Here is a 22,416-nt window from a genome sequence, read left to right as displayed (position 1 = left end):
CTCTTTGTCTGAGTTTTGAAAAAACTTGAGACAAAGAAGTAGACACCAAATACTTACCTGTGTTATTCGGCTGCAGAATGATCCGAACGGACAGGAATTCTAAAGCAGGACTGACACGAACATGAAATTTAAAATTGGGATAGACCCGCGGGATAGATCCGGACAGAAATGTAAAATTGGGATAGACCCACGGGATAGACCCGAACAGAAATTTAAAATTGTGATAGACCCACGGGATAGACCCGAACAGAAACTTAAATTGGGATAGACCCACGGGATAGACCCTAACAGAAATTTAAAATTGGGATAGACCCACGGGATAGACCCGAACAGAAAATGTAAAATGAAGAACTGTATAAGACTTGTTTGAAAAATTATCTAAAAATTTGCCCCAGTGTGATGAATTGGTCGATGGGATAACATCTGAGCCTGATGGGGTGTGGACGGTCAGCGGGATAGAACCCGGTCCTGCCGAGGTTGGCGGGATAAAACCCGGTCCCAACGTGATAAAACGGTCAGCGGGATAGAACCCGGTCCTGCCGAGTTAAGCGGTCAGCGGGATAAAACCCGGTCCTGCCGAGGTAAGCGGTCAGCGGGATAGAACCCGATCCTGCCGAGGTAAGCGGTCAGCGGGATAAAACCCGGTCCTGTCGAAATAAGCGGTCAGCGGGATAAAACCCGGTCCTGCCGAAAGAATTGGCGGGATGAAACCCGGTCCCAACAAAATAAGCGGTCAGCGGGATAAAACCCGGTCCTGCCGAGGTAAGCGGTCAGCGGGATAAAACCCGATCCTGCCGAAAGAATTGGCGGGATGAAACCCGGTCCCAACAAAATAAGCGGTCAGCGGGATAAAACCCGATCCTGCCGAGGTAAGCGGTCAGCGGGATAAAACCCGGTCCTGCCGAAAGAATTGGCGGGATGAAACCCGGTCCCAACAAAATAAGCGATCAGCGGGATAAAACCCGGTCCTGCCGAGGTAAGCGGTCAGCGGGATAAAACCCGGTCCTGCCAAAGTAAGCGGTCAGCGGGATAAAACCCGGTCCTGCCGAAAGAATTGGCGGGATGAAACCCGGTCCCAACAAAATAAGCGGTCAGCGGGATAAAACCCGGTCCTGCCGAAAGAATTGGCGGGAAGAAACCCGGTCCCAACAAAATAAGCGGTCAGCGGGATAAAACCCGGTCCTGCCGAGGTAAGCGGTCAGCGGGATAAAACCCGGTCCTGCCGAAAGAATTGGCGGGATGAAACCCGGTCCCAACAAAATAAGCGATCAGCGGGATAAAACCCGGTCCTGCCGAGGTAAGCGGTCAGCGGGATAAAACCCGGTCCTGCCGAAGCAAGCGGTCAGCGGGATAAAACCCGGTCCTGCCGAAAGAATTGGCGGGATGAAATCCGGTCCCAACAAAATAAGCGGTCAGCGGGATAAAACCCGGTCCTGCCGAGGTAAGCGGTCAGCGGGATAAAACCCGGTCCTGCCGAAAGAATTGGCGGGATGAAACCCGGTCCCAACAAAATAAGCGGTCAGCGGGATAAAACCCGATCCTGCTGAAGTAAGCGGTCAGCGGGATAAAACCCGATCCTGCCGTCTAATTGGTCAAGAAATTAAGTGTGATTGTCAAAAGGGGAAGATAGAAGAGAGCGCGGCGGGCGCTGAGATATCGCCAACAAGAATTCAATGTGATTTTTCAAAAAACAAGAAATTTAATTTAATTTTTTCAGAAATCCTGATTGAGAGAATCTTGTCAAAATAATTTGCCCCAGTCTCCCCCAATTTGTGCAACCAATCAATTGATTTGTATTATGGTTGGTCCTCCTTGAGACCTTGATTCGTAAGATTCTGGCTTCACGAAATCCCAAAAATTTGCCCCAGTATGGTGAATTTTCTGCAATTTTGGGTCCATAGTTGATGTTGTTGCACCTTTTGATCAGATTTGCTTGCAATATTTTTGATCTGCCTTTGTTCACCGGAGGACTTTTCCGACACCGATTCCAGTGCGAGGTGTGACTACTTTCATCTGTGCATGCAATTTTCCTACAAAAGAGAAAAACAAAGAAATTGCCACTACCATTTGATCCGTTTTCCTTTGAGAATCGTGTAAACATGAGCCTTTCGACGCTTTTATCAACTTTTGCTGCGGCAGCCGATTGAGTTGGATTTCTCACCCTAAGGCTTTTCTGATTTTCAAACTGACCAGGTATGTGCTTTGCTATATTGTGAAGTCTGTGTAGCTGGCTTGGCTGAATTTCAACTGTTCTCAAAAGATGACTGAATCCCAGCATACTTTTTGCAATAAACCACGGGGATTGTCATTCACCACAATTCAATGATAAAGAATGAGATATGCAAGAAAATTCACATGTCATGTAAAAATGAATATACACGAGAATGTACACCTAACCATTTGTGCTTAAATTCTACAAAAATGCCATGAATGCAAGTAATTTGGAAAAAATGAGTTTCCTAAGAATGTATTTGCAAAAGAATGTTTTACAAAATAACAGCTTTGGCCAACAGATGTCATATTCAAATCTCTGGATATCTTAGCTCCGGAATTCAACGTTGCCAGAGGTATGACAAAAATGAGAAGAAATCTAAATGGACCAAACCCCCAGTTGTTCTTCTTTGTGCTTGCTCATTGCAGAAACCTACTTCGGCGCCCATTCGGGTTTTCACCAAGGTTGCGCCCCACCCTTTTTGTTGGTTTTTCTTTTCTTTTCCTCTTCTTTCTCTTTTTTTTCTCTCTTGAGGTGCCCTTGTGGGTTTTCACCTAATGAAATAATGGAAGAGCTCAACCATAGTCGACTCAGGAACGTAAGTTGAAGATTGCTGGCATCAGTAAAAATGCGCTTCCCTTATAGACTTAACGAAGGCATTATGGACATCACGTGCCAGTTGATTAACAAAATCCCTAATAGAAATGTAGCAAGTGACGAAAGCCAGGACTTTTGGGCTTTTGTAATGAGGTCAGGTGGGGTGTTTTTCAAGAAAAGTTGAGGCTTGAAAGCAGGTCTGATGAAAGGTGTGAAATAACCTGAAATTGCATCATTTTGAAATTATCTCCAATTTTTTGAACGAAACCGAGGAAAATTTGCCCCAGTTTGATTGGATTTTTCTTTCTTTGTATTTTTCATTGCATTTTCTTCTCTTTTGTATTTTTCTTCAAAAACTAAATTTGCCCCAGTGTGGGGTTCTTTCTTTTTCCCATATCTCTTTCAAAGATACATTTGCCCCAGTGTGGGGTTTTTCTTTCCTTTCTGATCATTTTTCAAAATGAATTTGCCCCAGTGTGGGGTTTGCAATTCTCAGGGGCTGCCAAACGAAAATTATTGTTCTGATAGCTCAAAGGGGATGACTAGAGATGAAATGTTTTGATTGAAAAGGAAGATGGCCTGACTTTTGCCTCGCCCTTTGCATGATTTCCTAAAAGAAACTTTGCATAATCAAATAAAGAACATCTTACACATGTCCGAGTTGATAGGTTGAGGGAATGTCTGTCCTTCCATCTCTCCTTTGAACACCCAGTCAATTTGAAGCAAATTTGCCTTCGACTTCGTCTTTCATCGCTTTAGCACTTTGTTTTCTTTTCAGAAGATCGGTGACGGATCCATAGGTCATGCGCTTTGACAACGTTGGTCATGGCACATAGCATTCAACTGCTTTTCATTAATCAGAATCAATCGTTAATGACACTGCTTTAACCAATCAGCTTACAACCTGGCAGGAAAGGGATTTTCTCAATGAAGGAATTTCTCAATGAAGGCTCTTTTTTTTTTTTTTTTTTATGAAGGCTTTCTCCATGAAGGGGTCTCTCAAAGAAAAGATTTCTCAATGAAGGGATTTTTAATGGAGGGGTTTTCAATGAAGGGCTACATCAGATTCCAGAACAGTGATATTCAAAGGATCAAATAATTTCATCTTTGGCCATCTCAAAGAATTAACAAAAATTCAGGACAATAAAACAAATAAAACAAATTGTGCATTTCATGAAACTCCAAATCAAAGCAGAAACAAGACAAAACTCAATTGCAAAAGATGTTTTCGTTAAGTTATTCACATATGCAAGAAAAAGTTTTTGTGAATTTTAGTAAATGACAACCCCTAGATTCATCGAAATTCCCTTCGAGAGGGAGGATAATCAGCCATCCAAATTGTGCAGAGCTCCTTCAGGATTTTCAAATTTCGTCATTGGTGGTGGATGCCTCAAAGGTGTCCTTGTGTCTGGGAAAGGGGTTTGTACTTATACTTGGTCCTTGTTCTTCTCTCCCTCTCAAAATTATGTCTCCGGCCTCAATCATGTCCTGAATTTTGTGTTTAAGTACCCAACAATTGGTGGTAGAATGCCCAGGAGCTCCAGAATGATAAGCACAAAAAGATTGAGGATTATAACCGGGGGGAACTCCTTTAGTATAGACTTTAGGAGGTATTGTACCAATTTTCCCCGCGGCCTTGAGCTGCTCATATAGTTGATCGAGGGGCCGACCTAGATTGGTAAAAGTTCTATATCGGGCCGGGTCTTGGGTGCCAGCGGTCTGTTGATAGTTGTAGTTATGGTTGGCGGGTAAGGTGGGTCTTGCATGATAAAGAGAGCGAGGTCTAGTTTGAAAGCTATGTGGAGAAATATGAAATGGTGTCGTAGATGTGTTTGGGTAATTTGGTCGAGGTCAAGGGTGGTTACCAGTGGTATGGTGCACAGGTTGAAAGTGTGATTGGTATGGGTAACGGGGTAAATAGGTGGAGTTCTGTCGGTATCTCGGTTGGGGAGCTGGGCCTCGATTCGAGACAAATGAAGCCTCCTCTTCTCTCTTTTTGAATGGGGATTTCTTGTTACCGCTGCCTTGATTTTGCATCGCTTCCAATTGCGATTTCAGAGCCGACACGTTAATAATCTTTCCTGCCCTTATAAACTCATCATATTCTTCTAATTTATTAACGATCTCGGCAAAGGAACACCCAGTCATTCGAAAAATTTCTTCAAAGTATGGCGGATCATGTGCCTTAATGAAGGTGTGTATGATTTCATCCTCAGTCATTGGTGGCTCGACTTTTGCGGCTATTTTCCTCCATCTCTTAGCATAGGTCTTGTGATCCTCGGAGGATTTTCTTTTTGTTCCTTCCAGTGTAGTCCGTGTTGGAGCTAGCTCACAATTATACTCGTATTGCCTTACAAAAGCGTTGGACAAGTCAAGCCAGGTTTTCGTTTCTTCGGGTTTCAGCTTGGAATACCAGTCGAGTGCATCCCCCTCCAGACTTTCTGGGAATAGCCTCAAAGGCAGATTTTCATCATCTGTTGGCCTACCCAACTTGTTGGCGAACAATCGGAGGTGCGTCTTGGGATTGCCTGTCCCATCATATTTGTTAAACTTCGGAGTTTTGAATCCCTCCGGCAATTGTACATTTGGAAAGAGGCAAAGCTCGTCATAGTCCAGCACTCCTTGCTTGTTTAAACCCTGATTTTTCCTTATAAATTCATCAAAACGGTCAAGGCGTTTGAGCAGCTTTATATCAACGGGAGCGGAAGATTTCCCCATCTCTGGCTTGGTTTGAGCAGTATGGTCTGGTAGGAATGGCTCAGCAGCAGTATGATAAAAAGTATGTGGCTTGGGGGGTATATTCGAAATGATTTGGGTTTGTGGGCCTTGCATGTAAGTAGGGGAAAATGAAAGATCAGGAGGGTAAGTGTATGGCAAATGTATCGTAGGATATGTGAAAGTTCCTTCAGGTGGAATAGGGAAAGATGGAGTAACAGTGACTTGAGTTAAAGGGATGACAAATGGCTCAGATTCCGATTGTTTGATGGTGGGCGCAAGTTCGGGCTGCACTCCGCTACTAACGAGCTCGTCGATTAACTTCTTTTGCGCTGCCATTTCAGATGCCATTTCACCAAACTTAGTAAGCATCTCAGTCAACTGAACCCCCAAACTCGCAGTCTCGGGTTGAGCGGTAGTAGTAGACCTATCTGCTTGTTCCGGTTGTGAACTCATGTTTACACGACTCTTCTGAGCTTGACTACGGGATCGTGTTATGATGGGGCTTCGACGAGAAGCTATGTTTAAATATTACCTGAGAATTTTTGAAAAGATTGCCTTTAGATTTAACCCTTGCTTAGTTATTACAATAAAAATAAAGAAAAGAAAAAAGAAAAAGGCAAGAGTTAGTAGATATCCAGGAAATTCGGATGCATGTCCTATGGGGGAACCCTTTTTGTGCCAAGGGTAGGCCTAGCATGAAAATGCAATCCTCTGAGGTACGCACTATACCATACCTGATGGATCTGATCAACTCATTGAGTGAAAAATAATTTTGAAAAATTTGGTCAATTGGAGTGGCGAGGGACACTTTGTCAAAATGAGGTCAACGTCCGAATGGATTGATCACTTTTGATCGATACAAGAGTTTGCAAAAACGCACGGGTTTGACTTTGACGAATTTCCTATCGAAGAGATTGGAATTCGTTGACCAAATTGTTTCAGTGAAAAACCCCAACTGATCAAATGGCTGGATGCAATGGATGATTTTCTCAAAAATCGACTAAGTTTTGAAATCCGACATTGAAACCCTAATTGGTCAAATGAAATTGACAATTTGTTAAAAATCAACCGGATTACCTTAAAAAAAAAGGAAACGGGTCAAATGAATTGAGTGAAATTTAAAACTTACTCAAAATTGACCGAATCATCCTAAAAGAAGAAATTGGTCAAATGAGTTGAACGAAACTTGATTTATTCAAAATCGGCTCGGTTGCCCTAAAAATGGGTAAATTGACCAAATGAATGAAATTGAATTAGTGATTTATTCAAAAATCGGCCGAATGACCCTAAAAAGGGTAAATTGGTCAAATGATCCTAAAAAGGGTAAATTGGTCAAATGAATTGACGATTTATTCAAAATTGACCGGATGACCCTAAAAAGGGTAAATTGGTCAAATGAATCGACGATTTATTCAAAATCGACCGGATGACCCTAAAAAGGGTAAATTGGTCAAATGACCCTAAAAAGGGTAAATTGGTCAAATGAATTGACGATTTATTCAAAATTGATTATAAATTGACAAAATGGATCGATTGAATCGGCCGGCCATTAGTGGTTTCAGAAAAGTAGTCTATGAGCCTTCTAAAATCACGATTTGGCCTCAATTTATTTATCGTCTCAATAGGAGGAATCATTTGTGAATTTCTTCAAATTAATGTCCTTCACGCAAGGGATTTTTACCAATTTTTGATAAAATGGCCAAAAAGCGATTATTAGATGCTCATATTCCAAAGATCACTCTATGAAAATGATCGGATCCTACCTTACCTTGTGCACTACCCCTTTGGATGGTATAAAATGTAAACGTGCAAGTCTCACTGGATTAAGTATCCGAGACACAAGGTGGCTTATCCCTAACACGGGATCCCCTAAATGGCATTCCCTTTCTAGGGTTTAATGCATGATGCCAGTTATTAAAGCGATAAAATGTGCAATTCGAAATGAAACGTGACCTAAGGAACCCTTTATTTGCCAGGGTAGGCCTAAAATGCTATGCAATTACCAAAATCTATGAATGCAATATACCAAAATCCTTAAACGTGCAATAACCTATCTACGAGGGTAGGTTCTAAAAGAAGGTCATGCCAGACCTCTTATTTGATAGGGTTTGTGAATGCAATGGGGACATAAAACCAAGAAAAGTTAGTTCAGCCAGATAAATACACATAACACATTGTAACAACGAAATCAATACAAAGAAATAAAGCAATAAAAGGGAGAAAGGGGTTGGACCCCTCCCCTCGTGAATAGTGTCCCTAGCTCAGGATAAGGCCGACTCTACCCTAGGCAATTCTAATATGGATGCATGAGGTTGGGGTTCGCTAATGCATCTAGACTCGATAAGCTCAGGTCCCCGAGCCTTCAGACTTAGAAACCAAGGGTCATCAATCCCAAGGTTCTTTGTCGGTGGCTCGAGCGATTCCCCAAACACCGCTACGCACACATCGTGTCACGGCTACGTGTTTGAGTGAATCTATCAAAATCCTCAACCTTCGACCAAAAGCTAAAGGCTATCAACCCATAGCTTAAAGCGGAAGATTGAGTGACCCATCGGATCGTGCTACACACACATCGTGTCGTGATCACACGTCCAAGTGGGTCACCTAATCCTAATAGGGTGGAGTGGCGTGACAAGCCACTAAAAGAAAAATAAATGGGGGGTAAAAATAATTAAAGCGTATGCACGTATGCTAGTGCTCGTTTGGAGGGGAGGGATCAAGAACCAACGCGAGGCTCTAAGGTGATGTCCCCCACCCAAATGCAATGCAAGCGCGAGATAAGCAAGTAAACATACATCCAATCAACCAAACATACATTCGCAAGCGAGGGAGTAGTTGGATACGCGTGAAATGCAAAATCCTAAAAAAGGGAAAAATGCAACCCTAAACATCCAATGTGATAAATGAAAAGGTTAAAAAGAGAAAAAGGTTGATTAAATCAAATTTGCTCGGACTCTCGAATTTCCCCAGTGGAGTCGCCAACTGTCGCGCCCCATTTTTTGATAAATAAAATAAATGGTTTTAAAAATGTATTTTTTGATTCAAGTTGTAATTGGAAAATGAATTGTGGTTTAAAAGAAAAAATGGGTCTAAATGGGGATTTGAGAATGCGACGATTTGACCCAAAAATTATAGTTTAAAAAGGGTTTTTTTGAAATGAAAATTGGAGTCGCCACTTGGTAATGAGTTAAGGTGTACCAAGTCACCAAAAATGAATTTTTAAAGAAAAAATAAGAAAAAGTAGTAAGAAACCCCTTTTAAACGACTCCTAGTCCACGTAAACCAAAGAAAAAGGTTCGGGAGTCACTTTTGACAAAGGGGAAGGCAAGGATAAAATCCAAGGCACCCCTTTGACCTAGCCAAGGCTAGTTGCATGATTTAATCAAAGATTTTCTTGTTTCAACCAAATAATTTATTACATTTGGATGCACTACATGAATGCAAACCCTAGACCTAGGGGGATTGGGGGAAATTTCCCTTCAAAGGTTGAGTGGTGCCAATCACATTAATCGTGAAAGCCCAATAACGATCTTTTGAAGAAGTCACGAATAATGCGAGTGCGATGTAAATGAATGGAATGCATGTATGCAATGTGAGGACATGAGTTTGAAAAAATAATAAAAGAACAATAAATATGTAAATGAAAATGTGCACGTGAGTGGGCAAGGTACGGTATGTGAAATGATAATATGAAGTGCATGTGTGCAAGTGATGATAAAAGTGTTCGGGTGCAAGTGAAGGGATAAAGAGATGCCCGTGTGCAAATGGGAGGGAAAGTGAAAATGTAATGATAGAGTGGATTTAGAATGTATGAGCCTAGGGAATTCATGCATATTGGGTACGGGGAGACCTAAATCGTGACTCAATTTGCCCTTTTATAGAGGGAATACAAGCGTGCTAAGGCTTAGAAAAAGCCACACTCGTCTATATCCCATATTTAAGGGGACTCTCAAGCAAATGAACCCTATAAATAGCATGAAATGCAAAAATCCTAAAATGGAGGGAAATGGGGTTCGAGGGGCATGCAAAATGATAAAACTGAAAAGAATGCATGACATGTAATGAACACGCAAATATGTACTAACGAGGGGAAATCCCTAAGGGTCTAGCGTTGGACTAGCCCATTCTATGAATTCCGACTAGCGTTGGACTAGCGGAAACGTACATTCATCCATCACATTCATTCATGGCTAAGGAAAGCGAGTAGACATGCCAAATACTCATAAACACATAGCACATAACATTTAGCATGCTCGACTAGATGCAAGGCCCTAACAAAGCAAATTAACACTTAACACGTAGGCATGCAACCAAGCTAATGAACCTATTACATTCACTAACTAAAACAAAAGGGGAAAGGGAAAAAGGACCAAATTGCTCGCCACAGCCCTATCTATTACAAGCCAAGAGGTGTACACATACCCCATTAAAAGAATAACTTAATGAAAACAAAAAGTAAATGACACAAGTAAAAGGAATTAAAGAAAAGCTAGGAAAGCAAAGTGGACATGCAATTCACTTAGCACGTTGAGCCACATAGGAGAGACACAAAAAGGGATAAAAGAAATTATACCGTCCCCTTTGAATTGATGCCCTAAATGGAATGAAATCACTTATTTATCCTCCAAAATAAAAGAAATGGTCAAGGTACCAATTTATTTGGGAAAATTAAAGAAAACATGCAAACACGGGCTCACATGGTCATAAAGCTCTTAAATTCATGCATGAGGTGCAATTTAAACAAAGCATAGTAGTTAATTGAAGCAAACAAGCAATGAAGTTGTAAAATTAAAAAACTACCAAGGACCAAATTGAGAAAACATTCAATTGGTTGGGTCATGGTGGAACAAGGGGGAGACTTGGGGGGCCAAAGTGCAAATCTTAAAAGCCATTTGCATGCATCTACGTATGAAAAGACTTTGTTCTAATTTCTGCAACATGAACTACCCGACTATCCCTTTTCCATTTTATATTTGTGAACTTCCTCAAGCTTTAGGACCAAATCAAATGCAGTTCGCACCCAACAACAAACCACTGCCTGATCTACTCACTTTACAATGCAACAAAAGAAACAATCAAGCCAAAGGAGCCTGCTAAACAACGAAGGAAATTTTCTGCTGCAACATTCATCCAGAATTTTTCCAACTTTAAGCTTTCAAATGCATGTTTCATAGAAGATTTCAAACAAAAACCAGCAAAAATCATCACTCAATCACCATTTAACAACTAAACACTTTGATTAGCACAATCCAATCGTGAACATCAAAGCATTAAAGATCCAGTGAGGAAACAGAAAGACAACAGATGCGGCAAAAAACCAGCTTTCTAAATTTCTTAAAGGGAACTTCATCATCAAAAACAATTATCGATCCCTAAAGGAACTCATCACAGCACTTAGCCATAAAATGCAGCAAAGATAGAAAGCAACTTGCGTCAATTTTCCAGCCATGGCTCTAGGCAAAACTACTGCAACAAGCAGTTTCATTTCTTTCTTAACCTTGTTCAGAAAAATTCATGCAAAATAACACAGGTCTAGTTATGTTTAGCTTAGACATTACCGCAACATGTAACGAAACAACACAACGAAACACCATGAATGCTTGCTGCAATTTCAAAATCCAGCTTTTCAAGACATCAGACCCAACCATAACAAACAAACAAATGAGCACCGAATGATCCAACTTCCCAAACCTATCACCAAGATATAATACTAATCTCTGAAGAGAGAAAAATCTAGCAGAGGAGAAGTTGGCCAGACCCCATATTCGTTCATTAGCTTCAAGTTACTGGGTTTTCATCAACAAAGATACAACTGACAAGCACTCACAATTCTAATCAAATGGAAACAAATTATGCAGCTTGGAATTTAACCAAGATTCACCATTTGATCATCATATCAAACACATACGGCGACGAACATACACATGAGATACCGTGAAGCAAACAACAAGAGCCCAGGAGATAGTTTAAGCCATTCTGGAAATCTTTTACTCAAACCAAAAGATTGATTTTTCCCAGAAATTTCTATAACTAAAACAGAATTTCGGAAAAAACTGTTGCTGCAGATATTCAAACACAAATATAACCAAAACCTGGCTCAAATAAACCTCATGGGTTTGTCAAGAAAAACTATAGAAAGACTCCCTACCACCTTATCAGGATTCAACACTAAGTATGCAAACAAAAGGCAAATCTAAATGGGAAGAAAAGCTAGCAACAAAAACAGATTTGTTCATGCCACCTTTACAAATTTCTGACCTCCAAATTTGTGGCATATCAGACCCAACCGACAACTTGGAGCAACAATTTTCACTAAAAAACCTTAACCATCAGATTTATTTCCTCAAAGCAAGATTAAACAAACAGATTTGCAACAAAACTCAAACCCTTCGGCTGCCATAAGAAACAAAATAGCAAAACATGTTCATAACCAAACATAACCAGATCTTTGGCATATTTAGAGCTCAACCTAAACTTGTATGAGAAGTAGAGAGCAAAAAGAGATTACCTCTTGACGCCTTGCAGGGTCAGCTGGACAGAGAATCGGTTAACAAGATTACGCCTGGATGCAGATTTCAGAGTGGTGGATTTTCTGGTGAAGATTGTCCAAGAGCTCTTCTAGCCGCCGCCCTCCTGTTTTCTTGTTGCCCTCCTTTGATTTTTCTGGTTTTTCCTTTGCCGTTGCTTTTGCTTGCTATCCGTCACTCTCTCCTCGTAAAAAAAAATCTCCCCTTTCTCTCCTTCTGAAATTCTCTCTTCCCTAGCCACCGAACTCTCCCCGTTTCCCTTTCTGTTTTTCTTTTTTTTGTCCCAGAACAGCCGCCTCTCTTTTTCTGGTTCCTTCTCTTTGCTTTTGCCGTATCTCCCTCTTTCTCTCCCGTCTCCCTTTCGTAGTCCTCCTCTCTGCGGCTGTCTTTCTTTTTTTTTTTTATATGAGAGCCCTTCAACCCTAAAACCCCAGCAATCCTTCTGTATTTGCAGCTTCAGGAGCCGCCCCAGGTTTCTTTGCAAACGGCGCAAGTCCGCAGCTTTCATGCTGCGGCAACAATTTTTCCTTTTTTTTTTTTTTTTTTTTGCTAATAATGAAAATTCAACAAAACAAAATATAAAGACAAATAACTAATTAAGAAAAATCGAATAAATTGAACGGAACTAAGCATAAAAAGATAAAAATGAAATGCTAATTTCCTTTCTTTTTTTTTCATTTTTCATTTTCATTCTCATTTTTTCATTTTTCCAAGAAAACATTGAATTTAAATCAAAACAATTAAAACATATTTTTTTGAATGCTTTTCTTTTCTTTTCGAGAAATTCTATGTTAAAACTTAACAATAAAACTATAAACTAAAAACTAAAAATCGAATAAAACTAACACGACAAATAAAAAACTAAAAATAAATAGTAAATGAAATTACACCAAAAATTTGGTGTCTACACTTCCAAATCATTTCCATCCTGCGAGGCTGTTTCATCTTCGTCTTGTGACACTTTCAGAGCAATACTCTTTCTTACGTTGGTATCTTCTTCATCCTGCATCTTAGATTTAAGTTTCAGTTCGTAAGAAGTTAGAGAGTTAATCAGAGATTCAATGGGTAAAAGTATTCAGATCCTTGGCTTCCTCAATGGCAGTTACTTTGCTTTCCCAGTCCTTTGATAGAGCATTCAGGATTTTTCTGTTCTTCTCACCTAGAGAGTACTCCTTCTCAAGCACCTCTAAATCCTTGATCAGATCATTAAATCTACAATACATTTTGTCAACGTTTTCATGAGACTCCATCTTAAAAGATTCATACTTAGTGACCAGAATGGATTTCTTTTACTCTCTCACATTCTCGCTTCCCTCATGGATCTGTCTAAGTTTATCCCAAATTTCTTTTGCAGATCTGCAGCCTTTGACTCTAATGGACTCATTTGAGTCTAATACACTGTATAGAACATTCATAACCTTGGCATTTAGAATGAGATGAGTTCTATCTTCAGCAGTCAACTCACTTCTTGTTTTTGTCTCAGCCTATGAGTAGTTTCATCAACAATAGTCGCATCATATGGACCTTCACTAACAATAAACCACAACTCAATATCAATGGATTGTAAGAATATAATCATCATTTCCTTCCAGCTCATATAGTTTGATCCATTGAACATTGGAGGTCTAGTGACAGATTGTCCCTCAAAGAACATGGCATTGTTGGTTGTCATATTTACTCCCAAGCCGATTGAGCTTAATCTCTAGGAGACCAAGCTCTGATACCAATTGTAAGGATCGAAAACAACCTAAGAGGGGGTGAATTAGGTTTTCTAAAGCCAGCTAAGATATAGGTCACTCTTTTTCAAGCCTACCATTCTTTTCTCAAAGTAGTTCCTTGCCAAAAATATCTTCAATTCCTAAGGAGAGTTTCAAATCACAACTTTCTTCTCCAAAGTTACACCACGCCAAGCTCCTTCCTTCCTTGTTGCAACCTTCTATGGATGGATTTAGGGTTTGAGGTTGATTTTCCCACAAAACTTGCCAGAAATCAAGATGAAGCTCGAAGGAGTTTTTTCTCTCTTCCTCTCCTCTCTCTCTCGGCCAAGCTTAGCAAGAAAATGAAGTGTTTTTGGTTCAATTTTTACAAGATGAAGACTAAGAATAGTCCTGGTCAAAGGGTCTTGGTCAAGACCTTGGATGGATTTTTAACAAATGGCAAGATTACTAATATTTCCACCAAAATATCTTTCTTTTCCTCAAGTATTTTGTGAGAACCCGTAAATTGCATTTTCTAGGTTTTCGCATTTTTCATGACTTGTTTTCTGCACTTTCTGTATCCGGAAATTTTCCTAGATAAATTTTATGAGTAAATATAATTTTCAGATGATTTTTCGAGTATCAAATAGATTTTGAGAAATTAAGAGCGTATACCGGACGTGGGACCCACTAGTGTGAAAAGTTCAGAAATTTCGGCCAACTAGATTAAGTTTTGGATACTGGAATTATTTTATCGGGTGTTAAGAGATAATTAGAGGAAGCTATTTGGATTGATGTGAGAGGGAACAAAGTGATAGACTTGCATTAAAAAGGTGACAAGTGTCACCATAAGATTTAGTCTTGCCATTTGACCACAATTCATAACTTTACCTTTACCAAATAAATATAAAAAATTGGCCAAAATGTCCTCTTATTTTCTCCTCTCTTGGCCGACTTTCTTCAAGTAAAAAGGAAAGAAAACTCTCCACAATTTTGGTCTCCAATCTTGCTCAATCTTTCAAATCAACCGATTAATCTTTCAACTGCTCCATAAAACTCCTCCACTTAGTGATTTTGAGGTGATTGGTGAAGTTATTTGGAAGGTTAAGGTGACCCATAGCTCTCTCTCTCTTGTTTTAAAGGTAAGTCATGAAGAACCACCCTCCTCCCTCTAATGATGCTTAATTGATGCTTAGTGGTGGTATAAGGTGCCACTTTATGGATTATAATGTGATTTTTGGTTGAATTGGTGAACTTTTATTATTTTTGGGGATTTTTCTGTTTTAATATGAACACGATTATGTGGTCATGTATGATGATTGGAAATGATGTTTAATGACTCTAGGAGGTGGGAAAAGTGATTAATTGCAACCAACTTCTGTTTTGGACCAAAAATTGAAAAGTGAGGGTTTTGTGATGAACATTCTGTCCGAATTTTTAGGTCATAGATAGAGGCCAAATTGGCCTTAACGCAAAACATGAAAGTTGTAGGGAATGATATTTTAGAAGTTCCTACAAAATTTCAGGTCAATCGGAGTAGCATAGAATGAAAAAAGTCAAAATTACTATTGCTATTCTGGTTTTACCCGAAATTGGGATTTGTGACAGTTATTGGTTGTTTTGGTCTGGATTGCTTCTGAATTAGTTGTTGTGGCCTTCTGAATAAATTTAGCTCTGTTTCTTAGCTTTCAGCTGGTTTTGGAATTTCTGGATTTGGACTTGTAGAGCCTGAGTTATGATATTTCCGCTAGAATGCATTTTGGTGAATCTGTTTTACATTTTTGATGTAGTATTTTGCATTTTTGACCTGTTTTCACTCAAAACTGGGCTGAGTGACCTTCTGTGATGTTGTAGCCCTGTCTTTTAGCTTCGAAATGGTGGGTCTTATACCTTCATCCGATAATCATAGGGCATTTGGTGCCATTACCGCAAAAAGAAGTAAAAAACTATTTTTTTCAGGGCCAAAGCTAATTGCATTTCCGAATTTTCTGGTTTTCTCTAATGTTTGTATATGTTCATGGAACCCTATTGGGGTCATATTTGGCATTGATTTATGATCAGTTATCGAGTCTCATTGTACTTGTTTGTATGTTTTAAGGCTTACTTTTATTCCGGTCATTTCCTAGGTAACTTTTACTTTGAGCCTAGTGAATGGCTTTGGGAAATGAGATGACTTTTGTGTGAGATGTTGGAACTGATTTGAGGAAATAATGAAGCTTTAATGGCTGGAAAAGTAAGAAATTTAGGGGAAGTGCTGCCCGATTTTCTAGGCCGTTTGGTTCTTTAAGTTGGATTTGCCTTTTGGTGGAAATGAAAGGCTTTGGGTTGTTTGCGCCTAAGTCTTCATGTTACCTTTTCGTTTCCAAGAAAATCATGTTTTCCACCCTTGCATTAGTATTTCTTTGGCAAGGCGTACGACGTGTAGCCGAGCCTCATTTGTGCATTCCGTTTATTCGATTATGGATGTGAAACCTTCAATTGGTTTATTTTGATTATTTTAGGGTTTCTTGGCGATTAAGGCCAATCTGAAGTAAAAACTTTGAAGTTGAGCCAGTGAGTATACCACTCCCCTCCATTGCTGTTTAACTTGATTTCTGCTCTGCAAACTGTTTATTTGTTTGAGACGAGGGTGTACTTTATCACACTCGTTCTCTTGTCTGTTCATATGCCAATTTACTATGCAAAATTTGAATCTATTATTTGTGTCTGCATCTGTTCGGATTTCTATGACCTATGAGCTCAGTCCTGTGGCTAAGTTATTCGAGTCGGGCCGGAAAGGGCCTGGACGATTAGATAACGAACCATGGTAGTCTGTTCGGGGATTTTGGGTATTGAGACCCTTGATTCCGGGTATACTCGAGTATTACCATTTTTGTTCGTTTGCGGTGAGCGGGCCCGGTAAAGGGGTGTTTGGTGGACAGAATTCGGTGCGAAGTGGGTCTACGGACGCGTTGGTTCTATATACGTTGACGGAGAGTCAACCGGTTTGGATCAAGTACTGCGCTGGAAATTTGGCTCCTGAGAGCCACCTGTATCCTTCCTATGTGAATCATTAGTTACTTTACTTTACATCTGGCATGTGTATCTGATTTGTTAAATGTGAAATGCCATGATTTTTCTGCTATATGTTTGGTACCTCATTGAGCGCAAGCTCACCCCTTTCTGTTCCTTTTTGTTTTCCTTACAGGAAAATAAATACTTTTGGACTGGATTTGACAAATGGCTGCCAAATTGAGCTAGTTGAACATATCTTTTGTATAGCTCATGTATTAAAATCCTAAATGTACTTTTGGGAACTGTTTCCCTTTGGATTTGGCAAACCAGACATGTATCCACTTTTGAATACTTTTGTATGCCACTTTGGCTTGTAAATGCTAAGTTTCAAGATGGGAATGTTTTGCTTGGTATTTGGTTGGGTTCTGACGGGTCGGTTACTATTCATAGCCGACTTCGATTTTATTTTTATTTATTTTTGTTACCCGCGTTGGTAAGCTTCGGGATGTATTAGCTCGTTCTATACCGAACCGTTAGTCCTGGCGAGAGCTGGGCAGGCGGTCCGCCGAACCCTTTGGTTCGCCTTAGGGTAAGGTGGGGCTGTCACAGGTGGTATCAGAGCCTGCTTCGCGTGGTCTCTGCGCGGAGTGAGGTTGGACTAAGTGGTGAATAGGTATGAAGGAATAAGTGCTCGTTTGAGCCTAAGCTCTGAATTGTGAACGTTATAGGCCTTAAAACTTTTCCGTGGTAATTGAGGACCATAGTTAGGTACGTCTGGTAGGAATTTCGATTGTAGATGGTTTACTCTTGGGACTGGCCAGCTCGAGAGATGAATTGTCTTATTTCGGATTCTTGTGCATGAGTACTCCAGAGTTGAGGCGGTGTTACGTAGGTGAGAGTTGCATTTTGGGAACATGAATAGGCTTTGTTCGACTGGAATGAGTACAAGAGGTTAGTGGATATTTCATTTGGGTAATAGGTGATGTAAGGGATCGGACGGGGTTATTTTAATTGGGTCTGGGACTATATCGCCTTTACTCTTGATTTGCTTTGATACCGCTATGACATAACAGTGGTTCGAGTATTGTGCATAGGATTATCTGTCTAATTTGGCATGTATTGGTGTATTTGATTAACCGTTTTCGTGAGACATGGTGTGTTATATGTGCATATGTCATTGGTGTAATTGGTGTGTTAGAATTTGATTACTTTTGTCACTTTACTGTATTTATGCGTTGAATTACCTTGGGGAAAGGGGAAAAGAAAAGAGAGAAAAAAAATATATATATATTATAATAAAATAATATATATATATCATATGAAAGGAAGATGTAGTCGTGGTCATGGTGGTGGCCGTGGAACTGAGCGAGGTCAAGAATTAAGAGCAGAAAGGGAAACAACTGTTGAACAAAGACCATGACCGAGAGTACCACACCTACTTAAGAATTTATTATGACCCATTGATTTGCCTGGCAGGCTATTATTTGAGTTTCAGCGATTCTGTGAAATGGCACATTGGGTTAATATGTATCAGGAGATCGTGGTACTTCGTGATGAAATAGAGGTTCAAAGAAGACTAGCCGAATACTGGGAAGGGCGATGGAGGCACGAGTATTCCGAAAAGATTGAGCTCTTGCACCAGAACTTAGAGCTAAAAAGGGAATACGAAGGGAGTTCCGAAGAGGCTTTAGCGATGGCACAAAGCACTGCTGCTATGGGGGCTCCAGAGGAAGCTCAAAGGGCAGGAATTGTAAGGCCACAGGGGACGGTCTTCCATGCCAAGAAAAGGGGCAAGAAAAGGGGTAAATTGCCAGAACAGGGTGAGCAAGGTAGGCCCTTAGCGAAGAAGGGTCGTGGAGCAAGGGGTGTGACAATTCTGGAGACACTTAAGGAGGATACGCCGGGAGGAAACTCAAGGGGAAAAGGACCACTGAGGGATATCTCACAAGGAGATCAGACCCCAATTCCTGTCCCATATTGTGGCTATTGTAGAAAATCCAATCATTTTGAAGAGAATTGTTGGAAAAGAGGAGGGAGATGTCTGTGCTGTGGGAGCGCCGAGCATCGAATTGCTCATTGCCCGAGTAAAGCGCGTGAAAAGAAAGGAACCCAGCAACCAACCAAGACCGACCCTGGACCATCAAGTGGAAAAGGGACTGGAATGAAGAATCTCGTTTCTTCTGACTCTGAAGACGAAGAAGGTACAGGCCATTGGTTACTTTAAATTTGGTGAGAAAATTTCGATGGCGAAATTTCTTTAAGGGGGAGAGAGTGTGAGAACCCGTAAATTGCATTTTCTAGGTTTTCGCATTTTTCATGACTTGTTTTCTGCACTTTCTGTATCCGGAAATTTTCCTAGATAAATTTTATGAGTAAATATAATTTTCAGATGATTTTTCGAGTATCAAATAGATTTTGAGAAATTAAGAGCGTATACCGGACGTGGGACCCACTAGTGTGAAAAGTTCAGAAATTTCGGCCAACTAGATTAAGTTTTGGATACTGGAATTATTTTATCGGGAGTTAAGAGATAATTAAAGGAATCTATTTGGATTGATGTGAGAGGGAACAAAGTGATAGACTTGCATTAAAAAGGTGACAAGTGTCACCATAAGATTTAGTCTTGCCATTTGACCACAATTCATAACTTTACCTTTACCAAATAAATATCAAAAATTGGCCAAAATGTCCTCTTATTTTCTCCTCTCTTGGCCGACTTTCTTCAAGTAAAAAGGAAAGAAAACTCTCCACAATTTTGGTCTCCAATCTTGCTCAATCTTTCAAATCAACCGATTAATCTTTCAACTGCTCCATAAAACTCCTCCACTTAGTGATTTTGAGGTGATTGGTGAAGTTATTTGGAAGGTTAAGGTGACCCATAGCTCTCTCTCTCTTGTTTTAAAGGTAAGTCATGAAGAACCACCCTCCTCCCTCTAATGATGCTTAATTGATGCTTAGTGGTGGTATAAGGTGCCACTTTATGGATTATAATGTGATTTTTGGTTGAATTGATGAACTTTTATTATTTTTGGGGATTTTTCTGTTTTAATATGAACACGATTATGTGGTCATGTATGATGATTGGAAATGATGTTTAATGACCCTAGGAGGTGGGAAAAGTGATTAATTGTGTGACGGCCCCACCTCCCCCTAGGGCGTACGCCAGGGTTCGGCGGACCGCCTGCCTAGCTCTCGCCGGGACTCACTCAAGCACTACAGTCCTCAAATAAATTACAAGATAAAACTCAAATGTACATCTTACTAGTCAACTAAAACAAGTACAAGTTCACTCGTCTATAATCGAACCACTAAACACCTTCCCGAGCGATCCCCGCGTCGGCCCCTGCTAAGGAAAACAAAAGGGAAGGGGTAAGCGATATGCTTAGTAAGTAAACAGGGGTAAAAGCGTAAATTTCACGTAACAACAGTTACTCAGTAAGAGTAAAGCAAAAGCAGAAAAGTAACATCACATAATAAGGATACGGGTGGCTCCAAAGCCAATTCATGTGCCGTGTATGATCTCCTGCCGACACTCCGTCGACCACAATAAGGTCCGTAGAGCTCCACTTGTACACCCACCGAACACCTTATCACCCTCACTTGCCAGTCACCTCACAAACTTACCCAGGTGAACGAAATCACAAACTTGAGCTTGAGTCACAAGCTCGGGTCACAAACTCGGTCCACCTACTCTGTGAACCGGATTCACAAACTTGGTGACCTCCGACCAGGTTGGACTGATTTCGACCAAGCCCTAACCGGCTCGAATAGTCCATCTAGGTCAAGAGATCGCCCCAAACTCACAAACTTCACAAAATTATTCAAAATCACCCCGAGCCACAAGCTCAAGGGTTTTAGTTCCAAAATTGCTCATATACACAAGCCATGTACAGATATGTGCGCAAATTAGGGTCTAGGTCGAGTGCGATAAAGTACACCCTCACCTAGGTACCCTCTTCATACAAATCGAAACACATAAGCAACGAACACACAAGAGCGGCCTGGATACTTACACAACGAACAAGGATAACAAAATGACAAAATTCACGTCGCGCAAAGTAGCTAGTAGGCCCCACCGGCTCCACCTAACTCACCACCGTCTGAAATAGAAGATTGTGTGACAATATATCACAAACGGCTACTAACATACTTAAAACAAGCAAAACGGCAAAATCCGACACAATCAAGTACGGAAACGGCAAAAGGAAACGGCCAAATCTGCCATCTCAAACCGTTTTGATCAAAGATTAGGCTAGAAATGTCGAATCAAAGTGAGCAAGATACTGTTTCGAAGCTATGAGAAAGAGATACAAATCTCATGAAGACACTTTAATCTAGATCTGAATGGAAGCAGGTCGAAATTGTGGAAAACAGTACCAGAAATTTACGTCTTAGGGTGACAAACAGGGTTGTTCGCTGGACCATAGCTCCCAGTTCACAAATCCAAATCAGGAAATTCTAAAGGCATTAGAAAGCTGAGACATAAGGCTAAAACTTTGATGTTTTGGCTAAGACCTGAATCTATTCAGAATAGAACGAAAATGGAGTGCCAAAGTACCCGTCAGAACTGTCCAGATTCAAAGGCAGTTCTGACGATAAATCTTGTTTCGGTCATAACGGGAGCTACGAAACTCAGATTTCGACGCACTTTATACCAATTCAAAGCTAAAACCAAGATCTACATTTCTTATAAAGGAGTCAACACCCAGATCGTACGGTATCAAAACCGAAAAAGTCACGGGCAGAAGCTAAACTAAAAACGCACAGAATCTGATGTTCAGAACAGGCTTGAGTATTTCATCTATAACTCATGATACACTAATCCGTTTGACCTGAAATTTTACAGGCATATATAGAACTTAAGGGGCTACAATATTTAAGAAGGCCAGTCAGTCCAATTTCGAGTGTAACTACGTGAAACATGTAATATACTACACTAGAATCGCAAAACAGGTTCACAAACCGTATTCTAGTACAAACATCATAAAACAGCCTACATAAGTCCAAATCCAGAAATTCCCAAGCCATACAAAAGCTTAGAAACACATCTATAATTCATCAGAAGACCTCAAAAACCAGTTCCGAAGTATTCCCAACCAAAATAATCCAATTACAGACGCAATTATCAAATTCGGGTAGAAACAGGGCAGCAGGGGTAATTTAGTCTTTGAATAGGCTACATTGCTCCGATTGAGCTGAAATTTTGCAGGCACCTCTAAAATGTCATTCCCTACAACTTTCATGTTTTAAGCCAAGGCCAATTCGGCCTCTAACATAGGGCTACAAAACCGGACAGAAAGGGGAACAAATTTTCCAGATTCTGGAATTTTTGGTCTTCAATGAAACTTTCTCAAATTTCTTGTTCTAATCACTACCAAAACACCTTATACAACCTTAATTGCAACATACAAGCATCATACAACAAATTGGGCAGAAATTCCTCAAGCCCTAGTTCATCATATAAAAGGGGAAAACCTCCAAATTCATCACACCCACTTGCATAATCATGAAATCAAGCCAAAACTTAAGCTAAAAACACATCTTAAAGCAAAATTCAAAGCAACCAAGATCATGTTCAGATGTTGGTACCTCAAAAGCAAGGCTTGGTAGAGTGATAGTTCACTCCCTTTGAAATTTCTTGGTTCCTCAAGCTTCCCAACTCACAACCTAC

This window comes from Coffea arabica, chromosome 7c, assembly GCF_036785885.1.
Source record: "Coffea arabica cultivar ET-39 chromosome 7c, Coffea Arabica ET-39 HiFi, whole genome shotgun sequence".
NCBI lineage: Eukaryota > Viridiplantae > Streptophyta > Magnoliopsida > Gentianales > Rubiaceae > Coffea > Coffea arabica.
Note: the sequence above shows the minus strand (reverse complement) of the source record.